This window comes from Pteropus medius, unplaced genomic scaffold, assembly GCF_902729225.1.
Source record: "Pteropus medius unplaced genomic scaffold, Ma_sr-lr_union100, whole genome shotgun sequence".
NCBI lineage: Eukaryota > Metazoa > Chordata > Mammalia > Chiroptera > Pteropodidae > Pteropus > Pteropus medius.
Genome location: NW_024349800.1, coordinates 10,375,737 through 10,390,004, shown reverse-complemented (window position 1 = coordinate 10,390,004; position 14,268 = coordinate 10,375,737).

The following is a 14,268-nucleotide window of genomic DNA, read 5'->3' as shown; positions in this document are numbered from 1 at the left end:
CACTTGACCGTTAAGATTTTACTTTAATCTAGTTCCACTTCTAAATGCCAGAGAACTTTCTCTGGCTGTCAGAGTCCTCTGGCCCAGTGTTTGCACGGCCAGCCAGCAATGGCGAAGGATTAAATCGCTCTCCACACACTAGAAGCAGAACTTGCCTTGTGACAGATACTTTAGCTCTTTGCCGCTTGTGTGAGATATCTCTGAGGTGCATTCTCTGGAATATCTTTCAGACTTCTTCAGTGGGATTAAGCTCTATTTTCCCATAATGGTGACCAGTCTGATACTGCCTGTTTTACCGACTTCTTTCCCTTCCCCATTCCTCTACTAGCATTCTCTGGACCTTTTGAATAAACTACTTGCACTAAAATTCTTGTCCCGGGTTTTGTTAATGGAAGAACTCAAACTAATACAATCAGTAGATACTTCTATACTTTATATAATGTGTGGCTTTCAATCAAAAATAATTAGGCATACTAAGATATATAACAATTTGGGGTGGCAGAAAAAACAGACCAAGAGGTGACAATAGATACTGATTTCAAAACACGATCTTTAAAATAACTGATATCTTCAATAATTCCATAACACACATATTCAAAAGTGAAGGAAATCAGAATACGTCACCCCAAATTTGTCTCAACATGAAAATTGTTTTGAGATAAAGGCAATTATAAAAACAACAAGTGTAGGAAAGATGCTCTGAACCTCTTTTTCTTCTTGAAAGCGGAGATAAAATCCCCATGTAGAAGATATCCTCCCTAAACCAGAAGGAAAGAAACATTCTTATCATCAGGGAAGAGAAGCCGAGACCAAGGGAATTCTGTACAAACACACCTTATTAAAATAGTTCTTATCTTCCTTTATCCTCTCACATAGTTTAGCTACTTTTTCACAGTTGCCTTTCTTTGTTCAAACTAATATAAAAATATGTAGGTTTTCCCATTGAAGTCTTCGTTCTTTAGTATGTGACATTCATAGTATGTAATAAATTTGTGATACTCAAACAGTGTTGTGTGAAACTTGTCTTAAATAAATGTGTGTGCTTTTCTCCTGTTTGTCGTATGCCAATTTAATTCTCAAGTCCAGTCAAAAACGCTAAGAGAATAAGAGGTAAAGTTTTGCCTCTCCTACACAAGTAAGAGTTTTAGTAGAACTCAATTTCTACTAAATTGTCCTGTTGTTGATGATAAGATTCATAATAATAGAGACTATAAATGTTCCTATTTCATACTGGTGGGTTCCTATTTCATACTGGTGGGTTCTCATAGACACAAAAACTGGTGAACCCACCAGTTTTCTTAGCCTTGAGTTTGTTTACTGATTAGCTGACTTGCTGTCACAACTATATTTACACTTTTATTAAATGCTTCTAAAATTAAGAAGCATAGGGCATGGTCTACCCAGTTCTTTCCAGTATGAAATTTGCTTTGGACTTTATACTCCTTCTATCTCCCTCACTGTAGGGTTCCTATCTCTATTTTCCAGAGATGTTGTAAAGGAATCATGCCTGCAATTGAAGCCTGTCCAATTCGCATTTAATGGATTTTTTTTTTTTTAATTTGTGAATTCCCTATTTTGAGAATTCTCCAAGTCCCTACTCGCATCTTACTGTGCCAAGTACTTTATAAGCATTTGATAAATCTTTTATTGCATCGCTTCACACCCTATTTTTGCTAGGAAACTGCTCTATGTTGATTCTCCCTGTATTTTTCTCTCATAAAATAAATAAGCCTCTTATTGATCACACAACTTCCTAGGAGGTAGATATAAAGGCATAAAAGAAAGACTCTCCAACTTGTAGAACAGGCTAGATTAAACAATTTTAATGCTAAGGTGAGAGTTATCACATTATTCTAATTTCTTTATTTGCATGTACTGCAAGCAGTTTTTTTCCTCCCACACTAAAATGCAAAGAGAAAGTACTTTCAAGTATATACATATACATGCAAACATGTGTGTGTGTGTGTGTGTGTGTGTGTGATGTGTATGTAGAGAGAGAGATTTTTTTGTGTGTGAATCTTACCCCACACTAAAGTGATTTTGAGTATATGTCCCAAACAATTATTGAACATATAATTTTATTAAACCTTTTTTACCAAATAAATGGTATATCTTTCAAGTTTAAATTTTATTAACTAATAATTAGAAAAAACATAATATGCGATATTCAAACTAACTTGACTTGCGGATAATAATTTATTTTGCAAAATAGCCTGTGAATAAAAACATTATCATAATCCCTTTTCCTTCCACTATATCTCTGCTTGTTTCTATTTGATTTAGAATATATTAAAATGATTAAATATAACTGAGGTTTATAAATTTGTTTTTAGGATAAGAGAGTAAGCCTTATTTCTTCCACCACCAAGTCTCTTACTTTCTTTAAAAACAGTGAAACAATACTGGCCAAAGTAACTTAGCCATTTGGACTGAGAGCAGATTAGATTAGCAAATAATTCAATTATTCCAACTTTGAATCTATTTGTTGCAAATCCTATGAATCGCCACAAATAAAACAATTAAAAAAAGAATACAGGATGAAAATGACTATATTGAAGCTTTGAGGAGAAGAAATAGGAGATGTAATAACTTGCATGGTATTGTCTAAAACAGCGGTCCCCAACATTTTAGGCACCAGGAACCGGTGCTCCTATTAAAGATCCAATTGTATACAGTGCAGTTTTGTTTTTTGTTGTTGTTACTTTTCCTTTGCCATGTGCCCCTGTTGGGATCTGGGAACACATCTCTTTGACTGACTCCTTAACTTCTTCGCTTCTTAGTACCTTGCCTTGTACACAGTGCGAACCCTAATAAATATTTGATGGTGAAAGATCTAGTAGCAAGAAAATCAGCCTGCAAAAAGTAGAGTCAAACCTATGGAATGGTAATTAGGGAGAAACTCCTTCTCAAATGTACACCCAAGTCAAGACCCTGAGGAAAAAGCTGATTTGAAGTGAACTCTCTTGGATAATCAACAATGACCTAGCATAGACTGTAAACAATGATATAAAAGTGGTTCTGTAGAATATATCACTAACATTGATTCTGTAGCAAAGAATCTAGAACAGAAAAGAGTTATATTTATATTCACTTCAAACAACTGCAGCCTCACGCTGGCCTCATGCTATGGAGGGCCTGCTGTGGCAGTTCTCCTGACACCCACATGTCCATGGGGTCAGAAATAAGTAAGGTCAATGGAATGTGCAAATCCATGACCCATTCTTGAATCCCCTTGGAAGGCCTGCTTTGAGTACACACGAACAAGCTCAGAATTCCCTAAATGTGCTAACTGCTTGCATTGAATCCTAACAAAGTTAGGAGCAGGTCTATAAGAGTCTTCTACAAAATAAATCAGAGGAAGAAGTATAAGAGATTTCCTGAGAGATGTGCAATTCACAGAAAGAGAACATTTAGCAGGATACCTGTGTCTTCTCTGGGACCAAGCGAAAGCTTTTTTAGTATTCACTTGGTTCAAAGAGATATTTGTGATAAATCCAAGAAAATTATATTTAGTAACTAAGCTTTATTAGATTGCATTTATCTTCTCAGTAAAATTAAAATAATAATTAAACTAGTAATGATTATAAAAGACAGCTACCGATAATTCAAGAAGTTGATGTTTCTCTTTCTCTGCCTTTAAATATCAAATTCCTCAGTTTTCTCTTTTACTCAGTTTTTTTTTTCACTGTGTGCTTTGTCTTCAGGCAAAATATTTACCTCTATGTATATGACTCTCAAATTAAAGTTGGGTTTAGTTCATGCCAGATTCTTTCTCTATTATAAAAGTTATTATTGATTAAAATTTGTCCTTACCACTTAACTAGTGTCTGCTCTTGTTAAGTTTTGACAGTATAATCCATCCCAGGGCAAAATTCCTCCTCATCAATGAATCTGTGAAACTAGATAACAGGTTATCTTCTTCCAAGACACAATGGTGGGATAGACAGCCATGGAATAACAGATATAAACATTCCCGTTCCATAAGAATCAACATGGGATATATAAAGGGGTCATGAGACCCATGCATGTTATAAATCAAGCAGCACAAATTCCAGTACATTTCAAGCCCTGAGAACAATCTGCTATGGCTCGATGCTCCTCCACTCTCTAGGTTGATTGTGTTGCTCTCTGGCCACCTGGATACGCCAGCCACTGCCTCTGCACCTGTGGCTTCACTCTCTGGAACCATGGTTTCACCTTTAGAATTAATTTTTTCCTTTTTCTTGAAAGATAGCACATATTTACAGCTGAGTAGTTCTATCAGCTGTTTCTTGCCTGGAGCATTTGGGATTCTAATATACTTTTCTCAGTTCATGCTTCTTTCTCTTTCTATCCAAGCTGGCAGTGTGTCTGGTGAGATAAGATTCTCAGAAACCATGTGGGTCTACTGGGTATGTCATAGGATCCACATTATTAGACAAGAGGCTTCTCTGCAGATTTTTCCTGGATAATGTTATCTCTATTTCTGGCTTTGCTGAGATGAATGGGTGTATCCATGTGTCACACGTCTAATTTTTTCAGCGAATATTTCTTTAGCCACATCCTTGGTCTACTTTCCAGAGCACGCATTTGTAATGGTGACTCTCCTAACATTGGCATATTTTGTTATCTAGATAGTTTGAGACTTTCTAAGTCATAAAGTCTGTACACATTATTATATATAGAACTGCCGCAAATTCCTTTTTATTCCTGGCAAAGAGAATACACTTATCCGAGAAATAACAAATATTGAGAAATTATTTTTATTTGAATAGATTTGTGAATTTTGATATCAGCATGTTGCATCTTATCATTTCAATTTCATATTCAGAATGCAGATTTAAAGTGTGGGATCGAATTATTCCTCTAAGTAAATTTCTTTGCCTAACTTTTTCCAGTGGCAAGATCATTATATCATTCAATGACATCACATGAATGTTTCTAAAGAAATAAACTTTATTCAAAAGAAGTGGGGAGGAGTGAAAAGACACACTTTTTTGGAATTCAAACAATACCTTTTGAATTGTTTTTATGGTAATGCAAATAAATCTGGAAGTAATGAGAAGAACCAGAAAGAAAGGAGAATTGAGTTAACACTCAAAGCTTAGAATATCTATTAGGAGGACGTTTATAAAAAAATAAAAAAAAATTGCAATGTATTTTAAGATCCCAAAGGAAGTTAATCCAATCCTTTTGCAAATGTAAATCAATCTTGGTATATAAAAATTCATTGTTGAAATGAGTTGTTTTCTTTTCAGGAATATAAAACTCCTTCTGGATAAAAATTCCTTTATGTTATACAAAGGATTTACCACATTGAGCATCTCTCTAGCCAGGAGAGATTGAAATCATTCCAGCTGACTCTTCCAAGCAAGTATAAGAAATTTTCTTCTTAGAATGATACTGAAGGGTCATGATTGGACTAGGAAAAAATACATTTTTGTCAGCAAAACTGAAGACTTGGCTCCTTAAAAGCATATTTTTGAACTTATTTATAAAGGGTAAATAACTTGTACTGTGTCTTTAACCTTGACTTTACACATGTCGGCTCATTGAATCCCCAGGAAGTGTATATTAATCCACTTTTAGAATATAAATCTATGTCACAAAGGCAATGAGACATAGGATCTAACTCAGGTGTATGCTGCAACACAATCCATGTTTCTAGTGTTTCCCAATGTCTCCTTTATATGACAGAACATCTCTAAGCTGGTCGGCACGTTAAAATATTCCCATTTGCAAAGCTTATTCTTGAAGGACCTGCCCTCCTGGATGCTTCTCATCCAATCATCATTCTTGTCTTTAATAAGCTCACATTCTCAACCAAAGCCCTACTAAGACCACCATGTATGGAGGAAATCTACCTTATAGCTAGTCCAAACTTGTCTCTTAAATAAAATCACCTCGTAGTTTCTCATTAACGAGGCATATGCCTTTATCATACTAGAATTATGGGAGCAGTCAAGGTTAAGATGCATACAAAGGCATTAATTTATACAGAATATTTATGGCTGAAGAAAAATCACTATCTACTGATTTTGGGGTGAATGATAATATTATGTTATGTTTGATTAATTTAAAAATAATTCACCATTTTATACAGTCCTAAAGCTTGAACATATTGAATATATATTTAATTTCTGAATGTATTAGCATATTTCAACTATTTTTTCTGTCCCAATATGTAATGTATATGTTCTTGTGAAATATTATATCACCAAACTTAATGAAGTCCAGGATACCTTAATAAAATCAATGAACAGTAAAGAACTGTGTTCAATTCTAAATTATACTCCCATAATTTTTAATTTTTTTAGCCTCAGAAAGCAAACACTTCCATACCTGTGGATTCAAAGCCCCATTCAATGAAGTGAAATTGCTGAAACCATGAGCTTAGTAAATGTAATATACCATGAGATATATTGACATGAGAGGGTTTTTTAGCATACGGCCCAGCAATTCCAATCTCAAATCTACTTAAAATGCTAAGCCCCTATTATAGTACTTTGACTGATGATGCTAGAGGATAATTGCTAACACATAAATTATGTTTTCTAAGACTTCTCATTATATGTAAGGTTATTATTTTGATCACACACACACACTTGTACTGTGTCTTTAACCCTGACTTTACACATGTCGGCTCATTGAATCCCCAGGAAGTGTATATTAATCCACTTTTAGAAATATAAATCTATGTCACAAAGGCAATGAGACATAGGATCTAACTCAGGTCTATGCTGCAACACAATCCATGTTTCATGCTCATCCTCCAATAGTTATTTAGGTTTTGATGTTATTTTGGGTTCATGGACACCCTTGAGAATTTGAGTATCCATCACTCCTGAAAGATAGACACATTGGTTTATACTTTTGTTATTGTTTTTATATAAATTCAAATAATATCTAAATATCTGGGACCTGTTCATGTACCTTAGTTTTAAAAGCCACAATCTATAGCATGGCTATAAGATACTAAAAATATATATAACTGATTAGAGAAACTTCAAGCTGATGTGTCTTCACAAAATATTACTCTACCTACTAAAAGTAATTGGTGTATTTTTAAGTGCTGTAACCTTGTTTATAAAAATAGCACTTATGCAAAAGAAAGGGCTTTTACTCAGAGCTGTGACAATTTTATACACTTATATGCAAAGCTCAGATATTCAGATATTAATTCTCTTCAGTAGAAAAAAATTACCATTAATAAAAGCCATTAATACAGTACTGCAGATTATGGGAGATCAAAGAAGAAAAATGGATTAAGGAAATCAAATGGAATTTGACTGTGAAAAATTAGAAATCCCAAGTGTTTCCACCAAAATACACATATTTGATCTGTAATAATAACAGCTGGTGAATTATTCATTCAAATTTTAAATCCACAGAGGTTGCTTTATTTTTTAGTCTTTCATTTAATGGCATGTGTCTGTCCTAATCTATATAATATTTCTTATCAAGTAAGTTCCCTTAATGTAATATTTGGTAAAATAACCAAAAAGAAATTTGTTTAAATAAAATACAATTACTAGTAAAGATAATGGGAATGTGACAATCATAAATACAATAACCTAATTTTAAAACCAGATATTTTCCAAAAATTTAGAAATCATTTTTTGAAACCTATGAAGGGTTTAAATATTATAAAAATAAGATTCTCACCAGTGTCTAGCTGAATATTATGCTGATGGAAAATGACATGAAAATATAACCAATTCACCTAAAACACATTGATTGTCATTTCCCCTTATCATTATCATTTTAACTTTTAAAAATATATATTTATTTTACAGTCATTTGTTTATTGAGCTAATAAAGTTCATATAGCTTTTACCTGTTTTTCTAAGCAGAACTTTTAAATATATATATTTAATATGTCATGCTTTAAGCCTATTTTTAAAATGTTGTGAACATATTTATACCAGGTGTTTGCAAACCTTTGATAAAGCCAGCATCTTGGCCCACTCAGAGTTCATTTCCATCACTGAGTATGGATCACATGTTCTCTTTTATTCTGGACTCCTGGACTGTTTCCTTCTTTGTGTATCTTCACTGATGTATCTGCTTGATGTTCATATTTTTCTTTTTCATTTTAGCCTGATTTCCCAGCATTCATTCCTGCATCTCTGTCATTTAGTCAAGGATGTGGGCAGAGCCAGTACTTGAGCACCTCAAGGCGGCAAGTCTTCCACTCTCTGCTAATTGATCCATGGTTAGGCTGAGAAATACATTCAAAGGTCAGTCACTTGTCAAATATTTCGTGGCCTTTATTTTCCACCAGGCCCTCTTGGGTCTTTCTTGGGCATGTGTGCAGTTTCCTAGTAACTAGGTATGTGTGAAGAACATATATAGCTGTTCTATGGCTCTTTCATTTCAGGATCTCCTGGTTAAACTACTGACTTATTTGCACTCATCCCAACCAGGACCACAACCTTGAACTATAAAGAGTATCAGTTTTACCCATTCATTTCCTACCACGTTTACTACTATTATAGGACGAAACTGTTAGGTTTCGCTCTTGTCTTGGATCCATTCTGGTGCCTCTGGAGGCAAAGCTGATGATGTTAGGGGTGGGCCGCATCCTTGTAAAACTAAAATTTACATCAACTATGGAGGAATAGGAGCAGCCTTAGTCAAGAAAGCCACAGAGCAGTGCTATTCTTTGATGAAGTTCTATCAGTTTTCCATGAATAAATGCTTCTCAATTTGCTGTCTGCCTTTGCTCTATTTCCAGAGCCTGAAAATGATAGTTTTGGTCAGCTCAGTCTAGTTTTTTGCAAAGAGAATTTCACCAGCCTCTATATCATCATGATTCGAAGTCCTTGATTTTGCCTATTAGATTTGCAATAGATATGCTTTCTTTCTCTTTATTGACCTTAAACTGACATCATGGGGTCATTGAAGACAATGGGACATGATCCAGAGCGTGATAGCAAATTAGGTGATTGGCCCGTGTGGATTTTTGACCTGTGCTGATGATTCCTGAGACTTCTACATTAAGCCCAAACTGTAAGTGCACAGGTGTACACTCCAATCATATTTTGTGACACTCAAACTACTGGAAAGCATCATATGTCTCTGCCAGAAGAGTTTACAGTCATAGATTTCTATAAAAATAAGTTTTTATATTTTATATTACAGTAGTCACGAAAATCAAATGGTATGCTTGTTTTCTTAGTTTTTAAGTCTTTGGGGAAAATTATGTCCTCGCACTGTTAAGAGAGATCAAACAGGAGAAGGGGGAACCATCACAAGCTGTTAAACTCTTGTACTCGGTCTTGTTCACACTGTGTCATTGTCATCATTACACAAGTGTTGCCATCGCTTGAGTAACATATTGTAGTATTTAATATATATTCAGCTGCTGCCGAAATTACATCCAGTCTCCTCAATTCCTCTCAGTAATTCTGCACATATTCCACAAATAGTAAAGACCTCAAAAAATCTGCTAATAAATTTAAAATTCAAAAATGTAACATTTTCCTCACCAAGGATTTTTTGCATTGATTTTATTTTTTTAATGCATTAAAATACTGTTTATCTTGGTTACTGAGTTTCTTGACAAACCTTAAATTTTGTACACCAAACAAAATTTTCTTCTGCCTCACAGTCATCCTGGTCTACAGGTAATAATAGTAAAGACTCCACTATTAATTTTAACTTTAATTTGATTATATTTTATCATACCTTATTTTACTAATCCGATTAGTCATATTTTATTTATATTGACATGGCAATTTCTATAAGACCTCCTGTCCACTATTTATTCAAACTCATATATCTCAAGATGCAAAAGATGCATTTCTGACAAAATCCCCTAAGTAAACAAGGATGACTTTTATAAAGAGAAGTTCAAAATTTATATTTTTGTTTCATTCATTTCAATTAATTTTGACATATATTTTTTACAGCTTCACCTCTTTTTTCCTTCTTTTACACTATCATTTCAGATGATTCCCTTTTATCGATTGTGAATGATAATTATTTATTCATGTAAACATTAATTTATGAAGGTGACGTTCATTGAGTATTTTAATATTTTTTCTATTGAGAATATTGATCATATATACTTCTCTTATAATTTTTCGGAAGTTAAAAGTTGATATTTTAACTTGTCATAAATGCAACCTAAGGTTTTTAACCAAATTCTTCACCTTCTCTTTCTTTTCATGTCTCTTGCAGCATAACATTCGACTTCTGTAACACTTCTATCCATGTTTATCTTCAAAAATGTATACTATTATCTGTTACTGTTTCTTCTCCTATTCTTTTTACATTTCTTTAGTCTCATTTTTGCATTATTTCCAGATGAAATAGAGCTAAGTGTATCTACTTTGATATTTAACTAAAGTCCTTGAAAATTAACCTATTTTAGTTTGTATATATGCTACTATTTTTCTTTTTTATTCTCGTACTCATTCAGTCACATTTCAAATAATGTTGAAGCCTAATTTAGGAAGTTGGATTTACAGCCTTTGTCTATAGATCATAAATAATAATATGATAAGCCCTATTTGATGGGAAGAATAGAGTGTAAATCTTGAACCATGACTGTAAGAGGAAAACACCATATTTTTTCTGCATTATTGGTGAGGTGGGAGCAAAGGCCCGGGTTCAAACTGTGACAAATTTGCTATTTTAGAGGAACGTTATAAATACTATATTCAAGATAATATCAGTTCAAAATATGAGAAAAAATGAATACATGTAAGGGAGGGAAAATGGAAAAAAGACAGTAAGGTAGAAAAACAGAAAGAAACAAAGAGAGAGTGGGAGAGAAGGGAGAAAGGGGAACCAAGGAAAAAAAGAGAGAAATGAAGAATGAAAGAATGAATGAATGAATGAATGAAATAATAAATGAATGAATGGAATGAAGAAAATTAAAGATTTTTCCAATGGTTCTATCCTTCTTCAAATGTTCTTTTTATTAGTTGGTTTTAGGTTTTGTAGAAGAACAATATTGTTTCTTGAGTTTAAATAAAAATTTATTAGTCCAAGCTTTACAAATTAACACCTTGCATCTATGCAAGGGGAAAATCTAGGCCTTGGGGTCTTAATAAGTTTTGCCTAGTAAGGAATTCTACACAGAAATGACATTGGTGTATTTAAGGAAGTTCTGGAAAATCATTTTCTAACTGAAAGTGGCACAACCAACTTCTTAGAATAAACCAGTTTTGAAGAAACTACACTTACAATAATTTTAAGCCTATTATTAACATTATGATTTTTTGCTTCTCATTTAATATTAGCATATCCATAAAGAGAATCTGGTTACTTTGATAACCCATCTGGTTTTAAATTTTATTATTTCTGAGATCACCAGAATATAATTTTTTTCTCTAATTTTGTTCTCTTTTATGTTACCGAGACGACCAATTTAACATTATGGTTGCATTCCACAAAGCTTATAATTATAGTTATAGAAAATTACAACTGATATTTTTGTATAACTAAGGTCAGTTTAAGTAATCAAAACTGAATCATACGATTTCTGTGTCCTCATTCGATGCCTTGTGAGCTACCTCTTTTCCATTAAGGCTTTTTATATTTCTTCAACAGAGTGGCACAAACTAATTCACTATATAACTTTGCATTATTGTCACATATGAATGAGCAATTATTTTAAATATAACGTTACTTTGATAATAGTTAGTTTGTAGTTTTATAATATATCACTGGCCAAAGACCCAAGGTTCTAATTTTTGGTCTGGTATAATTTTACAATCTATTTTTAAGTACAATTAAAGAATTTGTGGATAATTTTATTTATCAATAATAATCATTATTTAGCGATCTTATGCTTTTTATGGTGTGTGGAATCCCTTTCCTCTACATTCTAACTTTTCTGCCCATTGTAGGAGACATATGTTATTTGCCCACCTGTCCAGTATTCTGATTTCATCATAGTACTCAGATCATAGAAAACCTCTAATTCCTCAGTTCCTGGCCCTGACCGTCGTTGTCCACAACTTTATCGTACATTACTTATTATGCTGAGTATGGCTTCAGATATTAAGAAAACCACTTCCTTTAACCATCAATTGTCTGCTCCCAGCTTCCATTCACATCTGCCTTGCCTACAGGCCAATCGTGGGAATTAGAAAATAATTTGGTGAGAAAGTTCCCATTTCCAACATTATCTTGATCATAGCAATGGCCTTTCCCAGATTTCTGTTTGCTTAAGGTTTATTACACAGGAGAAACTGAGAAGTTCCACAAGTTCACATTTAGCATATTAGAATATTTCTAAGGACATCCAGTTATGGTCAATTGTCTATGATGTTATACACAGACATTTAGCTATCCAAAAAATTAAATTAACATTAAAAAAAAGTTTAATATCCACTCCACTACAAAGAGGTGAGAAATGTGTACTTTATGTATTATAAATGAATTTAAATATATTCAAATTTGATCTGATCCTTGAAAAGGTGTGATTGTCACAACAATGTCTTTCTTACTATGGTGAGAAAAGCTAGAACGGGCTTAATTATTTCTAACACAGTTAAGGAAAATGATTTAAAATATAGATTGTTTTGACATTCTATTAAGATGAAAAGCCATATCCTAGTAAAAATGAAATTGATACCAAAAACTGAGAAAACATCAAAATGAATATTTCACATAGAATGCATGCCAAAAAGTTAGTGTTTATGCATAACTACAGCAATGAGTTATACACAAATTATGTAATATTAAAATACATCATTACAGTCTTCATTTACTAGGGAAGCCATAAAAAAATACCACAGACTGGGTGACTTAAACAACAGAAATTTATTTTCTCACAGTTCTGAAAGCTAGAAGTCTAGGATTGGTATGTCAGCAGATTTGGTTTTGTTGTTGTTGTTGTTGTTGTTGTTGTTGTTGTTTTTGAGGCCTCTGTCTTAGACTTGTAGATGGTTGCCTTTCTGCCATTTCTTCATATAGTCTTTCCTCTGTTAGCATGCATTTCTGGTATTTCTCTGTATGTCTTAATTGCCTCTTCTTATAAGGACATTCATCAGATTGGATCAAGGTCTACCCTAAAGACCTAATTTTAACTTAATTACCTCTTGAAAGATCCTATCTCCAAATACAGTTACATTCTGAGGTACTGGGGGTTAGAGCTTCAATTTGTGAATTTTTCGGGAGAATACAGCTCTACACATAACTATTACTTTTACTTTATCCAAACGAACTGAACTATTATCTATAGATTGTAATAGTAGATATATACCCATATTCATATACAACCAAATACAATAAAATCAATGTTAGTCTTGGAGAAATTAACTAATAATTCAGTTTATATAAATCATGAAAAAGCATTTAATGCAGCTCCCTAGATCTAAAGTGATCAAGATGTTATTTCTCATGACTGAGAAATTAATGTTGTTTTGCAGTTCTTTGTGCTGTTTAAATGTTATTTTGATAATTCTAATTTTAATCATATGAAGTATTGACTTTTGCACTTTACACTAAACTACATTGTAGAAGAAAATGCCGTTGACTAAAAAGATGATATTTGATCCTAAACAGCACTAAGTCAAAAGTATACAAAATTAGCATTAATGCTTTTGGTTCTTTTGAATATTGCTCTATTATAGAAGCCATGACTCATTTCATTTAGACCTTTTGTTTATGTCAATGTACTTTGCTCACTAAAGTAAGAAGAGACAGCTTGGGTAATGAATTTTAGATTAAGCCTCTTTGCTGTACCTTAGTGCTCTAAATGAGTCAGTATCCCTTGAAAAGTATCACATGTCACAACTGAAATAGATAAGCAAAAGTCATCTCTTTATAGACAGAGAGCAAGAATAATTTTTAAATGTATCCAAAAATTTCTATAAAAATTATTTGTTTTAACTGGAAAGAGTTAAGTTTGCATTTTCTCTTATAAATGATCAAAGTAGGGGGAAATAATTCTTTTAGATAAGGAATAGGGAATACTTTGAGTTGTTCAAATTGAACACCTCTTCATTACCAGGAATTTTTAGAGTAATTGTGTTTATGTGATGATCTTTTATTTGGTTTTTCACCATCTCCATCTATGTGAGCAGTATTTCTATAACACTAAAGAGGCAAGACAAAGATTCTTTCTCCTTGTATAAAATACACATGCACACTCACACACTTTGACACTCCCCTAATATAAATTAATGATATGGTAACAAGCATACTCACACAAACTGCAACAAAATCTAATTCTTACACAGCTAATGGTAGCAATGGTGTAATAAGGAAAAGAATTAATCCCTCTCTATATAACTAGAAAACTAGACAAATGTCTTAAAATAATGTTTT